This window comes from Corvus moneduloides, chromosome 5 (genome assembly GCF_009650955.1).
Source record: "Corvus moneduloides isolate bCorMon1 chromosome 5, bCorMon1.pri, whole genome shotgun sequence".
In the NCBI taxonomy this organism is placed as follows: Eukaryota; Metazoa; Chordata; class Aves; order Passeriformes; family Corvidae; genus Corvus; species Corvus moneduloides.
This window is the reverse complement of record NC_045480.1, coordinates 33,509,045-33,524,452: the sequence shown is the minus strand read 5'-3', so window position 1 is coordinate 33,524,452 and position 15,408 is coordinate 33,509,045. Positions and strand designations below refer to the sequence as shown.

The 15,408-nt window shown below is 37.0% G+C and overlaps 1 protein-coding gene across 1 annotated transcript in view; it reads right to left on the bottom strand.

Moving 5' to 3' along the window:
- The window catches only part of DCTD (dCMP deaminase), a 51,048-nt gene that overhangs the window by 19,471 nt on the left and 16,169 nt on the right, over nt 1-15,408 (bottom strand). The window lies entirely within an intron of this gene.

The window sequence follows — 15,408 nt, the reverse complement described above, 5'->3', positions numbered from 1 at the left end:
AAGGTAAATGCTATTTATTAAAGCTTGACATTAACATATTAAAACGTCTAAAAATCGGAGTTTTTATTTGTTCTCTGGATGTAAAATTGATGTGGAAATTGAGTTATGGTTTATTAATACCTCCAGCTGCTGCCAGGTCTTAGAAGTCTCCCAGGATGCACAGGTAGCTGAACATACACATATATAACCCATTACAGTGCAAAATAAGAGGTATGATAATAAATATGAAATGCTGGTATGGTGTGTTTGTGTTCCTTCTGTGAAGAAGCCCGCCTACCCTGGCTAGCTGGCTGCCACTAAGGGCATGCCTTTACGGAAGCACTCAAATGGGAGCAAGGTACACATGTTCGCTCCACGGGGCTGCGAGGCATCAAGCGAAGACTGCCCAAACCCAGCCGAACGTGACCAATTCGGTTCCCACTGGAGGCAGTGACAGGGGCAGCAAACTCAGTGATGGACAAAAAGAAAACACTTGCCTTTGAGAGCATCCCCAAGAGGGGGTTGTGTGCGCAAGCCGTGGGTTCACACTGCATGTGAACTGCACCACTGATCAGAATGTGGTCAACAGACCATGGCTGAGAGAATGGTTTTCCTGCAGCCTGGTCAAAAATCTTCCTCTTCTCCAGGAGGATGCTTCAGGTTGGAAAAACAGGACATTTTTGGGAAACCGGGTACACAGCAGTCCTATCTCAGAAGCTGTCTTTATAGTTCCCCCTCACTGACTATATGCACAGCAAATTGCACAAGTGGGTACCTTACTACACCAATGTGTGCAAGAAGATGGCTAAGCCAAGGAACCTGCCATGCTCATAGTTATTCTTGAAGCTATGCCAAAACAGAGAGGTCCTTCAGTGATCAACACAGAGGAACACATTGCTAATATGTTTTCATACTAAGATTGCTGTATCAGTTAGCTTTTTTTAAGACAACTGACAAACCATCAAATATGAAAATGTTACTTAATTTCACAGATATTCCTATTCAGCTGTAACCAGAAAACTTGGCAAAAAGCAACCTGTTATACTTCAACTGACAAATTTTCCAGCCCTCAGAGTGAGAAAACATATAGCTATTTCAGTTTGCAAGACTTCTATTGGCATAATTTCATATGGACAACAAATGCTCATGTATGGTTTGTTAATGAACAAAAAGGAACTATTTAAATGCAAGAAAAAGAAAACAAATTTAATGAAAGTAGCATCACTCAGGAAAGCATAAGCCTGAAGGGTGAAATGAAAGGCCTGACTATGGTTGATCACAAAGAGAGTTAAAGAGCACTCAATTATCTGGATAAAATAGCATAATTCAGTTCAAAAAGTTTTCTACTATCTGTATATCTGTTTCTGCACTCTTAAAGTATGAATTAAAATCCTAACACTACAATTACCCATGCCAAATTTGTTATTTTTCATAATTAGGATTCTGAGGATAAACCATAACATCTACTACTACTACTTATAATACAGCAGTGATATATGGCCTGAGGAGGAAAACTTTTGGTGGATTTTAGTTAGTAGACTCCTATAATGTTGCTAAATGACACTTCTTCTGGAAACCTTGCTACATTTTTATTTCCCCTAGGTTTTCAAAGAACTATACTGGAAAATTCTCTCGTGGCCAAGTTGTGACTGTTCTTCTGACAGTGTACTACTGTACTGACATAACAGCCTCTTTCTTCAAGCACACATGGGAAGAAAGGTACACCTGGACTAGGTAAGATTTGGGCCAGGATCCTGTGTTCTAAACGCAGGGTTGTGCTGAGGGTAGGTAACTTGACTTACTGCAGGTGTGGGGCAAAGTCATGCTGCCTGGCAGGTTCCATAAGATTTCTTTGGTATCTGCCTGCTTTGCAAAAGCAGCAGCTACCCTGGATCAGCTGTCTGCATCCTCCTCTCCATTAACTCTGAGATCTAGAAGCTTATTTGAACCTTCCATCTGCCTCAGAACCATTCTCTGTGACAGAACTAGAGGGCTCTAACTCAAAACCCCTGTTAAGACAGTCGTGCATTCAAATAGGCCGAATTTCTTTAAAATTCATATCTGACACCCTAGTCCTGTCCTTGCACGTTCCTCTCTTGTTCCATAGAAGGAGGATGTATGTCAAAAAGCCTCGAGTATCTCAGGTAATCTTTCACAAGTTATTTTTGTTTGTGTCTCATTTCCTAACAAGGTCCTGAGCGTGGACTATCATGACTTTGCTGGATAGATGTCAATAAACAATCTGAGCTGATTACAAATACTTTAGATGCTCTTATTAACGAAAAGTGATACAAGTTTGAAAGACAAGCTAAATATATAACCATCTGTCAAGTTGCTTATATTTTTAGCTTACTTCTTATGAAACATTCACATCTACCTTTTGTCAATTTTGATAAAAGGAAATGAAGTTGAGTTTGGGGAACCCCCAGGTTACAGACCCCACTCCCCACTTTCTTGCTTCTTGCCAACAGACTCTTTTAACTTTGCTGGCAAGCAACATCTCTCCCCAAATGTACCATATGTATAAGTTGTTGCTCAGAGAATAATGTTTGCTATTTGCCAGAATATGGAGCATGCAATTTGGTAGTCCACCCTGAAATCACTCTCAAAACTTAAGGGAAAAGTAAAAAGAAATTGCTAATGAGCTGTTGTCTTTTTCTCTAAGAGAATTAATTTTTCAGGAACTAATTACTAGGTTTGAAGAGAAAGACAAACAAATAAATATGACAGTATGCCTTTATATCTTCTCTGTCTTACAGAGAAGTAATTGCTCATGGACAGAATAATTTTCATATCTAGAGAACATTATTTTTTAGGCAAGACTCATCTTCTAAATATTTTTTACAAATAGGAATTTCTACCTGTGTTAAACATTTCCATCTATACTTGCTTACAGTCTGAGGAATATATTAAATACAAATGCACTTTCTGGTATATGCTGCAGTTCTGAATTTCTATTTATAATCTAATAAAGAATTTTAAGTTATGGCTTCCTCACTGCTCAAATAATATTTGTTGCAATGTCAGGTTTGCACTGTGAACAAAGTCCTATTTTGGAACCCCTTTGCAGAAGACCTAAACAGGGTTAGCTGCAGAAGCTTGTTAGCAAACCAGCCCATTAGGAGGCTGCAATAAACTGTTAGATTTTTACATTGTAGCATTTTATATAGGAAGCATATTTTAGATATGTGTCAGAATTATTATACGATTTTTAACTTTAGCATGTAACTCTTCATATTATAGAATTTTGGAACTACTTATTAATAAAGATGGTAAGAAATGCAACTTGTTACCAGCCTTTGATTAAAACCAAATAGGGTGATATCATGGTAATTATGGTGCAGATGGAAGCCTGTTGCAAGTTCAGTATTTTCAAATTCAGGTGCCAAAATTCAGGACACTGAAATCTGTGTTTAGATGCCTACCTTTTTACAGATTTGTAAACACTGAATGCAAGAGATTCTTGTGTATGGTGAGTATCTGTCAGGATCAATAAAGCCAATATTAAGGTATTTCTCTGCTTTTCATGGCCCAATAGGAAATCATTACTCTTCTCTAGTCTTAGATTTTGACGGCTTGTTTATTATGTTACCTTTCTATAACATCTGTTTCTTGAAAACTAGAGTCTAGTGCTAGACTTAAGTTTTCTTCCTTCCTGTCTAAGTGAGATACTATTTTGAGTATCACATTCTCAATCTTCCAGACAAAATTCTGCAAAATTCCCTAAATCCAGAATTTTTCCACATTATTCTGACCAGGGTCAGAAATTAGTATATAAATAATACTCTTTAAACAGTCTTCTGATCAATTTTTAGAAGTACACTATTTTTCATCTCACATAAAAATTTTATGGACATATGGTGACTTCCTAATTTTGACTGTTTTCTTGTTTTATTCATACTGATGGTTCTAGTTTAGGTAGATACTGTCTTTGCAGTACCTTGAACACCTCGTTCTTTCTTTGGCATCAGTATATTGTCCAGCTAGATTTGCTCTATCTGTATGTTGTGTGTTATTTGCTGATGTTTTCTCTGTTTTTTCCTAATGTTTGTATCTGTCTCTGACCAGCCTTCTACTTTTGAAATTCCTTTTCCATTCATACCTGTCCTTGCATCCAGATTCCCCTTTTTATGCAATCTCATACAATTTCATACCGAATCCAAAACACAGCACTGTACCAGCTACTAGGAAAAAAATGTAACTTTATCTCAGCTAAAACCAGGACAACAGGACAAAGATGGGTGCTAGAAAAACGGAAGATATTGGATGTGATCTTTTTTCCTCTCTCCATCCAGAAACGGAAATCACAGATATTCTTGCTAAGTTGTCCTTTGGAAAGTAAACTGAGACACAAAGTCTCAGACTTCAAGTCTTCTGGCAATCCTAGTGATTCCTTCCAAAACATGAATTACCTTCTTTGTCCACCCATAATAGTGATGATCACAGATATTCCCTAGTTAGAAGTGAGAAATTTATTTTCTGCTTTCAGTATAAAATTTCACTTTCTTGGCATGCTGCTTCTGGACTCAGCAGCTGCCTACATACTTCACAGCTTTCTATTTCTTCTGTTACCTTCCCCTTATATTTCAAGGCTATTTTTAATATCTAAGAAGATTATCTTCTATTTCCACCCCTTCTGATTTGGCAAAATTTTCCTGTGATGATGTAGTAGCTTTTCATACTACATCCATGAATTTTCCCTAAGTCCCAAAATCTCTTGCAGTGCACCAACTTGCAAAAACTCCAACTGGAAAATAACGTTATCTGTAATCATTACAGAAGACACATTCTGAAGACAGAAATCTTTACTTTTCCATACAAATTAGATCAAATACACATATCCTTTTGTATCTGGGCAAATTAGTTTGCTGTTAGTAGTCTTTCCTTTTCTTCTCCTGCTACAAATTCCACTTATGCTTGTCTTTTTTAACCTCAGTGGAATTTCTGTTCAAGCTTCTTGTTCCTCTCAAATTTTTTTTGTTTATGATAAGCTTTAGATTTCCTCTATAGAGAATTTTCCTATTTTTATGTATAATTTCCTGTCATTTATCTTAACTGTATCTTTAGATTTCATTATTACAGTGTGTTAATCTTCATACAAGACCTGCTATACAGAATCATTTTCTTACATCTTTATATGGGATTTAGCATTGAAGGTTTTAAGTAAATGTGCTAAATCCATTCTGTGATAAGAGATGAATGACCCTTTCAGCTAACCTGTGGATTGGGGGGGGGAAGACAATATCTCAGGATTCTCAGATACACTAGCAAAATTAAACTAAGTTAAAAAAAAAACCCAAAATGAACTGCTCTACTCACTCTGGGCTTGTCCTGTATCTCACGTCAGCATGATGAAATCCCTTCAACCTACTTGCCTTTCAAATTGCCAATATGCCCAATTCCCCAAATTAGCATCAAAGGTATTTTCCTTCATCAGTAGGAGGATAACTGCTCTGTCTCTAGGACTTAACACCAAGAGAACTGTGAGACACAAGGCACGATGCCTTCATTTTGTAACATCCTGAGTGTTAGATTGGCATCAGGGCAGAGGGAGCTCAGGTGCCACTATCATTCTATATGTGACTTCTTTTCATCTCTTTTACATTCTGGCTGTTTCCTAAACTCATTGAACTAATTACACGAGAGCAGCTAACAGCCACACTGCTCTAACTTATCAATAATGAAAAGCGAGCTGGAGCTGTCAGGAAATACATTTGACATCCTAACTTGGAAGAACAGGAACTCTGTTCTCCCTCTGTAGATATGAGGGGAAATATAACCATTAGTAAACCTAATTTATTTCGTAAGCAGAGTTGACAGCATGATTCCTTTTCAACATTTCCTGGCACTTTCCTATTATGAGATTCTGCTTTTAGTTGTCTACATCAGACAAACATGATTTGTTCAGACTGAAATAGCCCAAGCTGAGCACTTGCTACTACTAAGATTATTTTTTTATCTTTCAGTTTGTATCCATATTTTTTATGCCATTGTAATTTTAAAACTTTAAAACTTTTTATTATAAATAAAAACATATCCACATTAGGAAGACATTGACTTAGATGGCAAAGACAGCATATGGTAAATGAGGATCTCTAGCATGGAGCCACAGCAGCTTTGTGCTATATAAAAGAGACGATTAGGTAAAGAAGGCAAAGAGCAGGATGTGATTTTTGAAGCAGGGATCATTAAGGAATTCGAAAGTGGATGGGCTATAGACTGTGGAAAGGGAAGACAGACATTAGTTAGATTTATCCAATTCTTATTTCTCAGAATACAACAGAATGTTTTTAGGGTTCAAAGTACTGAAGAAAAACTGTTTTTTGAAGTCAGCCTTCACAGCAGCCTAGGGAGATAAAAAAATTAAATAACAGATGTGCCTTATTTTTTTCAAAACTGAGGAAGCAAAAGGGAACAGATATGTGATATTCCTCCTTTACAGGAAAGTAAACTAAAAAACTCACTATTACTTCTACAAAAACTTCAATAGGTTCTATAGGGATATTAAGAAGAACTCCAAATCACTCTGCTGGTATATATGTCCTCTAGGGTGAGCATTTTTCCACAGAAGATGAATGTCCTACACAGGCAAAAATAAGAAACAGGTCAAAAATCCCAAGAATTTTATGAATTTTGTGAAAACTGGCTACTCTTATTAGTACAACTTTTTAGAATAAAAATGTTTTTATGCAAAGTCTGCTAAATTGACTTTAATGGTCTTTTAAAGGATTAGACAACAGAGGATTCTTGTTGGGAGATATTATATGGGTCAATTTATTTGTGCATTTTGTGTTAGAAAATTCTTCAATATTTTGAACAGCACTTCAGCTGATCTACAGTACAAGAACCTGAAATTACCTAGCACACTGGGATCAATATTGAGCAATATTTTGTCTCTGAAAGAAATTCATTCTGACAGAAAGGAGTAAGAGCAGTGTAAGGAAACAGAGACTCCGGCTAAAAAGCTGGATACAGAAATTTCCTACAAAGCACTACAAATTAGTTGATGTCACCAGAGCAAAAAAACCATAGTGACAGAATAAAATGTTATCCAGGTTCCAGAATACTTTATTATCACCACCCTAGGTCACTAAGCTTCACAAGCTATATCCATCAAATTTGATAGCAGTATATATACTCAGAGCTGAAGCTGGAAGGTGCAGTGCTTTAATGTACTAACAATGTACATTAAGGCACCTGGGTTCAAAGTCAGTTTATGACAGGAACAAAATGAGTTTGTTGGTCTCAGCCTGCACTCTAGTGGACAATTGCACATAAATCCAGTCCTGAGAAGAATACCAAGAATTAGATTTGTTGGCCAAAACATATGGTGAAATTCATATTCTCTGAACATTATTAAAAACAAAATATCTTTGCTTTTTGTTCTATTCTGAAACACTGCAATATGAGACATTTCCATCAGCATCTCTTTAATACTGTGTTACCAGGATTTGAAAGAATACAACAGAAGGTGAAACAATACAGAGGAGCAGCAAAGGCAATAAGATGCTTCCATGTTAGAGGAAAAATGGAGATATGAGGACATACTACTGTAGCAGACATATATAATGTTTTTTGACTGGGTAAAATATTTATCTTTATTTACCTCTTTTTATAATGTAAGACACAGAGAAACAAAAAAATTATACATATAATAATGATAAAAAAAAATTTTGATACATAATTAGTCTGTAAACTCATGTCTGAAAGATGTCTTAAGAGGCAAGACCTATACAGAACTTAAAAAAAAAATATGCTGTTACATGAATAATAAGAATAGCAAGGTTAGATATTATTAAAGGAACTCAATACTAGTATGAGGGACTCAAACTCTCACAATTCAAGATACAAAACAAACATAAATTGCCTTAAGCATGAGCAGAAACTACACCCACAGATGTTTTATTTCATTAATGTATTCCATACAGTGTTTACACATATTTCAGTGGGCAGGCAGTAGATTGCTGGAGTCTCAGATTTGTGTAGTCTGTGGTATTTCCTATTTGTAGAAATCAGCTGAAAAAAATTGTCTGGAACTATAACCCCATTTCAGGTTATTGCCCTTTATAGTGTTCAACCTCTTATCCGTCAAGCAAACAATATTGATACCCAACCATTTACAATTACAGTCATATGTCACCTACAGAGGCGAAGTAAAAAATTTATTAAGTTATCCTGTCTTTTCAAAACTTTATTTAAATATAAAGAAAAGTTTGTTATCACTAGGTTAAAATTGACCATTACATATTATATATATTATATTAACATAAATACATACTATATTAACACAGTTTTTTGCAGTCTTATGATCTGTCCTAGTCCAAGCTGACCTTTCCCTTATTTTTCATCATGTCATCTACCTCACTCATTTTCTGGACTGTTTGAACACTTCTACAGTTTACAAGCCTACATTTCAAGATCGATCTAGAATTAAAATTCTTTTTTTATTCAAATAAAGTTCACCTTATGGTGTGGCTACTGTTTAGCATGTTTAGAATGCTATCTTTCTAGATTTTTCATAATTAAAAAGCAGTCTTTTTCAGTCTTTTAATGACAGAGCAGCCTCTCTGGCCATATTCTTCCGAATTGATTCCAAATTTAGAAAATCATCAATTTTTGTAAAAAAGTAATAGTGCCCTCAATTTTGTGAAGAAACGCAACTCCAGATAAACTTCAAAGTGCAATTTATCAAACATGAATTTCCTCTGTCCCCTCAGTTACTATTATACTATTTGTTTATCAAAGCTCTTCCTCCATGGTGCTTTCATAATTACTACTTCTGATTATTTTGTTCCAAAGCTTCTGATAGCTCATGGTTTTCCAAAAGGTGGAGCCAATAAATCTTAGTCTGAAAATATGAGTTTTCATTTACAAAGCCCCCACATTTTTTCTAGGTTTTGTAGATAAAAAGTGAATTTTAACGACTTTTTGAAAGTGAACTAAGTGAATCTGAAAGCCTCTAAAATCACAATGGAAACAAAGTCAAATTTTAATCTATTGGGGAAAGGAGCTGAACTCATAAATTTTGCTTATGCAAAGACAACAATATGTTTCCATGAGTAAATTCTAGCTCCAAAACTATGTTTTAATGGAATGACTTGACAAGAATAATTTCCATGAAGATAAAAAAAAATAATTAGAAATGTTAAATAAGACCCAAATTTGTCAAGCATGACACAGAGGAATGAAACAGCTAACACTCATATAACTTCAAAAGAATTTGAATTATGCACTTAAATTCAGACTTGTGGCATGAACTAAGATAATTACCAGGAAAATAGCAGCTTTTGCAGTCAATAACAGACATTGGATTGAGTTTGTCAATTTTTCTGAGCTGACAAATGAAAGGTGATAGCTGCTGAAATGAGCTGCGGATTGTATGAGAACTACTACGGTCTGTAAGAGATAATGCTTTTATTCTCAAAGCCTGAAGCTGAGAAAATATTAATAAACCATTTATATCTAGCTAGTTTTAGTGCATCAGGTACCCAGGAAAGAAAGGTTTCTTGATAGAGGTAGTCTTTGTTTTCACTTGGCATCAAACATAGCTTTCTAAAAATGTTTTTCTGCTCTATTCTCCTGATAATTCAACAGCAGCAGGACCAAGAAAACCTTGTCAGAAGTACCAGATGCTTGCACAGAATTTCTGTTGTACTCATGACCACCCGCTGGCAAATACTAATGCACAGAACAAAAATAAGTAAGATAGCTATAGCTCAAAATGGATAGTGCAGGAAGTGGGATACAGCCAGTGAACCAATAGAGAAGAAATCCTGCCCGTAACAGTGGTACCTCTCTGCTAGAGAATAAATAAATAAAACCCACTATCTATGCTATGCAAGATCTTAATCTTGATCTTACAAAAGAGCTTAAAATACTTTACTTTCTGCAGAGCAGAGATCTGTGCATACTAAAGGAGGAACATACTGTAACCATGACTATATATTCCAGTGATATAAACCACTGAATGACAGCTCAGGATGAGCCAAAGCTGATCAAAGCCTCAGGAATTTTATCTCCCCAACTTCTGTGGGAGCCCACTGTGACGAGCTTATCTCTTTGATCCCAAATTTAGAATATGTCAGAATGGGTTAATCCTACAAGTTTATTTTAACATTTGACAATATTTTTTTAATTAAAATGGTAGTCAGGACCCCAGCTTTCAATTTTCTCACTGGTTTCCATCACTTGGAAAGTGCCAGGGCACAGACAAAAGTTTTAACTTCTGGATTTCACCTTTTGGCTGAAGTATTTTCATCTTTTCCTAAGGTCTTCCAAAGGTTTCTGAATTGGTTTGCAGAGAAATATGAGTGTTTAAAAAACTTAGAACAAAGTCTTAAGAAGTGCCATGGAAAGGAAGTGAGAAGAACCCCTGCCTGTTACTATTTTTACAGCTCATTATTTGAAAAGTTGTTGATTTTTTCATGCCGTAATTGCAGTGTCTTAGCCATGGTACAGATATGGTACAGATTTCCCAGACCAGGCAGTCAGTTCCCTGTACCCAAAGGTATGGTGCATCTGGACAAGCAGGTCATCACCCTGAGCAATGGATCTTCCTATGAGCCTGACTGGCAGCTGAGTTACCCAAGGCTTGTGCTCCCTTATATGAGGCTGACGAGAGGAGAACCCTACACTTTCCTTCTGCTCAGTCTCACTGCAACCACGTGATTACTTCTGCACAGGGGCCTCGACACTGAGCTGTTCCCTTTGGTTCCGCCAGCCCTGTGTGTGCCACACTCGTGACACATCTGGGTCACTGAACACGTAGCATGAAGAGTTGTCCCTGGTGCTTTAGCAGGGAAGCTCAAGGCATACCTATTACCTGACAGCGCATAGCATCATTTTCATTACAATTGTCATTCCAGATGCGATGCCAGTAAGAGTGCCACAAAAAGTACAAATAGGGACAATTGTTCACTGAAACCAATAGTGCTACAAGGGAGGGAAGCGCAGGGCAGCTGCATGAATTAAATATCCGTAAGACTAGGGGAAAAAAGCAAGGGCAACTAAGCACACAAAAAGTCCTAGAACAGCACATATTGCCCCATATCTTCCCACATTTTAATTTCTTTGTTCTCTACAGACCCAGCTCTGAGGAAGGGAACCCTGCCAGGAATCTCCTTCAAAAACATCTAGACTAGATCATGGTCAAGGAACAGCTAAGGGCTTACATCCAGGCACTTCTTCCCTACAGCTCTGTTTTAATTCAAAAGGAGTAACAAAGTAAGAAAGAGGAAGTTTGTTAAAACGAAGAGAAGAGCAGCTCAGAGTCTCAACTCTGTACAGGCACCAAGGAACCTATTTAATGATACCATAGTCAAAGTACATACTTTCTCTTAAGAAAGACTTCAGAAAGGGCAAAGGAAGCTGGTGTAACTAACCAGCAGGGTAAGTAAGGCTGTTAGAAGCAAAAATCTATCTTAGAAAATGCTGAAGTCATGTTCAAATGGCACAAGAAGAAAGAGTTACAAACTCTGCAAGGTTAAATGTGAAAACATAATAAGACAGACCAAAAAGCACCTGAAGAATATCTAACAAAGGAATCAAAACTAATAATCCTTTTCACTACAAAACACATCAGGAGCAGGAAATTTGCCAGAAACTGTAAGGCTAGTTTGTTTTCAGGGCATAAAAGAGTACTCAGAGAAGTCAAGGTCATTGCAGACAAGCTAAGTGAACCCTTTGCATTGGTGTTCGTTGTGGAAGGAACTGGGAAGATTCCAAAACCAGAACCCTTCTTGGCAGGGAACTCATCTGAAGAGCAGTCTGAAATTGAAGAGATTACGGAATAAACAGATAAAGTGAAAATCACCAGGAGTATATAGTATACACTCCAAATTTCTGAAGGAACTCAAGGACAAAAGAGCTGAATTACTCACTGCAGGGTTTAACCTATTGCTTAAAATTGCTTTGCTTCTGGAAGGCAGCAGATGCGAAATGGATTTTTTAAAAAAGGTTCCAGGGAAAATCTGGAAATAGTAGGACTCTAAGTCTGATGTGTACAGGGCAAATTACTAGAAGCTTTGATAAGAAACAGAATCAGGACATACCTGGCTAGATGTGATTTATTTGAAAAGAGTTAGCATTCTGTTGAGGAAGATACTGCTTTACAATTCTAATAAAAGTTTTTCAAAGGAGCCAAAAAGGACGTGGATTATATGGGTGTGATGATATTGATTTCCAAAAGACATGACTTCAGGTTAGAATTAGGGTTTTCTAAACCCAAATGTCTACAAGGGTGGTAAGACTGAAGGTAGAAAAGAAAAAGACCACCAAGACAGGACTTGGGGGTGCTGGTTTACAGGGAGCACATTATGTGAGGGCATCCTAAGCAAGTTCAGCCCGGTCTGACATAGGCCTTGGGGCAAGACTAAGGAAAAATTATTCCAAAGAGTGTGACTCTTGTTCTCTAATAAAGAAAAAGGCCCAGAAAAGCAAAGGCCTCTTACTGGTAAAATGAGACACTATTCACTGTGTTGTTATTTTCAGTGCTTTCAGATGTAGCTTAGTAAATAGGATTTTGTCAATACAAGTAAAAGGCCAGACACTCCACAGTGACATGATAGTGCAGGGTTTCAGGAGCTGTCTGTGCTTGTCTTGACATGAGCTGATTTTAATTCGGGGTTTTCTTTTGTGTGTATGTGACAATTATCTAGTGGTCAAGAGGATATTACCTACATGGGTTGATCACAGTCTGTGTATACTTTATATGGTAAAAGCTTAACTATCCCATTGTAACTGTGGCTTTTTACATTGAAAGGGGCTGTGGGGAAAATTTTGGACTTTACCAATGAGAAGGATGCAAACTGCTGTAGGAAAACCCAAGCAGATAGCAAATCAGAGGGGAAAGAGACTCCTACTGTGAACATCAACATCTTTCCATCAAAGGACACAGGAGGCCAATGACATGTCCATTTCTGAAGCAATCTTTTTAAGGAAGATGGAAGTTGTCAACCTTAGGACCCATTGGGACATGCAGAAGGTGAGCACTGCACCACAGAAACTGAGTAGGAAAAATAAAGTTTATAGGAACAAGTTTAGCTGTATTGTTAACGGTTTTTTTCTGCATTAATGGAGTGAATAGTACCATTAGATTATTAAAACATTAACAGGATTAGCACTACATTTGTACCTCTTATTTTAAGGCATGATCCCTTTAGCACATAGGATTTGAAAGTAGCATGAATCCAGCCTCAGGCTAAGGCTAGTCATAAGGTCTAGGGTTAAGGTTTGAAAAACTAGAAAACTTACAGAGGGTGATGAGGCTGAGGGTAGAAAAGGGACTCCAAGGAAATGCAGGACAGGTGTCCAGGAGATTCCCAGGGAGAGCATTATTCAAGGGGCCTTAAGCATGCTAGGAGGCTTCAGCCTAAGCTCAGCGTTAGCCTTTGACAAAGTTCAGAAAAGGTGGTTGAAAAGAGTGTGCGTCTTGATTCAATGTGGAAGAAAATGTCTGGAAAAAAAAAGACCTATCATAAGTTATTATATATATGTATATATCTCAGAAGCAATATCTGCTATATTGCTCTTTGTGGATTCATAGAATCGTAGAAATATTTAGGTAAGAAAATACCTTTAAGATCATCAAGCCTAACCATAAACCACTTCCAGGTCCACTCTTTGAACCTGAGCTCTGGCTAGGCTATGATTAAAGTTTGTTTCATACAATCTTGACAGGGATAGGGAGACTGAGAGTAAGAACTGGAACCCCCTGGGAGTAAAGGGCAGGCCTTAAGAGGTTCCTTAGTAACAACATTAGGCTAAAGGACCCTGCATCTCTCTAAACAATAACAACTTAAAAAGGGAGCCTTACTGCATGGATGGTTAAAAGATAAAAGGGAGAGCATCAGAGTAAATGGTCAGTATTCGTAGTGAAAGAGGTCAAAAGTGGAGATTTGCAGTGGTCTGTCTATGTTTTCCAGTACATTTATAAATCAATTTAAAATGAGAGCCAATAATGAGATGACAGTTTGTGCTGGTGATACCATACAATTAATGGTTAGTGGGACAAAGGTTCGTTGTGAAGAACTGCTGCAGTCCCAGAGACCAGCGAAGTCCCTAAACATACAATACAAACTATGTTTCCTCTTTGAAGGGAGTGAAAGAGAATATGCCAGAAGGGATATCTGCTGGTCCAAGATTATGTAGAGGGAGATGCCAGCTCTGTCACTTCACTATTTGGCCCCCAGTTACAACTCCATCTGGTAATGGTTCAAGGGGCTTTGGGCTTGCATGCTCCAAGAGATCAACTGTCACGATGGACAATGTCCAGGGGCCAGAAACCCTCCAGAAGCAATGTTAGGACCCATCAGTCAGTGTTGTAAAATCATTAAGTCACATGAATGGCTGGAGAACCAGTCTTCTAAGGCTCTACCAACTTGTGCAGCTGGCTGTAGTGGTCAAGTTTATGGGACTATGCTTTGCATATAGAACACAACTTTCTCTTCATGGAGAGTCACAAACTGAGGCTTTGTTTTTTGGATTTCAGGAAGCCAACAGTGAAGATGCTTACATTTTCCTCTAATTTTTGTCATTATTTAAAATCTGTATCCACTAAAAAAATCACAAAGAACAGAAATACAAGGTATGCAAAGAAAAAATTCTTTTGCTAATCAAGGTCTATATTACCGTTAACATCCCCACAAAATTTTCAGTGAAGTAAAAAACAGCATATGGCAAAAGTCTCAAATCAGACTTCTTTTCACCATGAATCACTGTGGAATTCATTGGGGTTTCAGTGACAAGACTTTTTAAAGGAATTCCAGTTTTAAATATATAACAGCCTAATAGGTTGGAACAGTAATTCTTCTTCCATAAAATTTAATGGGTACTTTTTAGATTTCATGTGTTTGTGACATTTTTGCAGACTCCTATTTCTTTTGTTGTTTTCACATTGCAACAGAGTCGCACCCCAGGGTACTCTTTGAAACTGTAACTGATGTAAAAGCTTGACTGGCAGATTTTTGTGCACAAAATATATGTTTCAGGACATGTTAAAGTATTTCTTGATGGAATCTACTTTGTTCTCTATTAGGCTGTAGTTCATTTCTGTTATGTGAAAACATATTTTTACATTGGGTACAGTACCAAACACATTGCTTTTTGTACTGTCTGTAAAATGTTAAATATTGCTTATGGCACTATGACAGGTATCTAAAAATACAAGAGGAACACTTCTATTTTGGTAAACTGCCCAGATCTTCCACACAAATAGAATATTTAATAGTTTGGTGTGAAGATTACCAAAATGGAAATCATGCATAACAAACTAGCTTTGTTTCTTTGGGAAAATGACAACAAAAGCAGACAAAAGTATAGAAGCATATATTGTTAACTTGGATTCCAAGGAAGCTTTTAATCCAGTACCAAATAGATTATTAATGAATAGGGTAAGAAGGTAAGAAAGTAATTGTCAACTGGACAACAAAC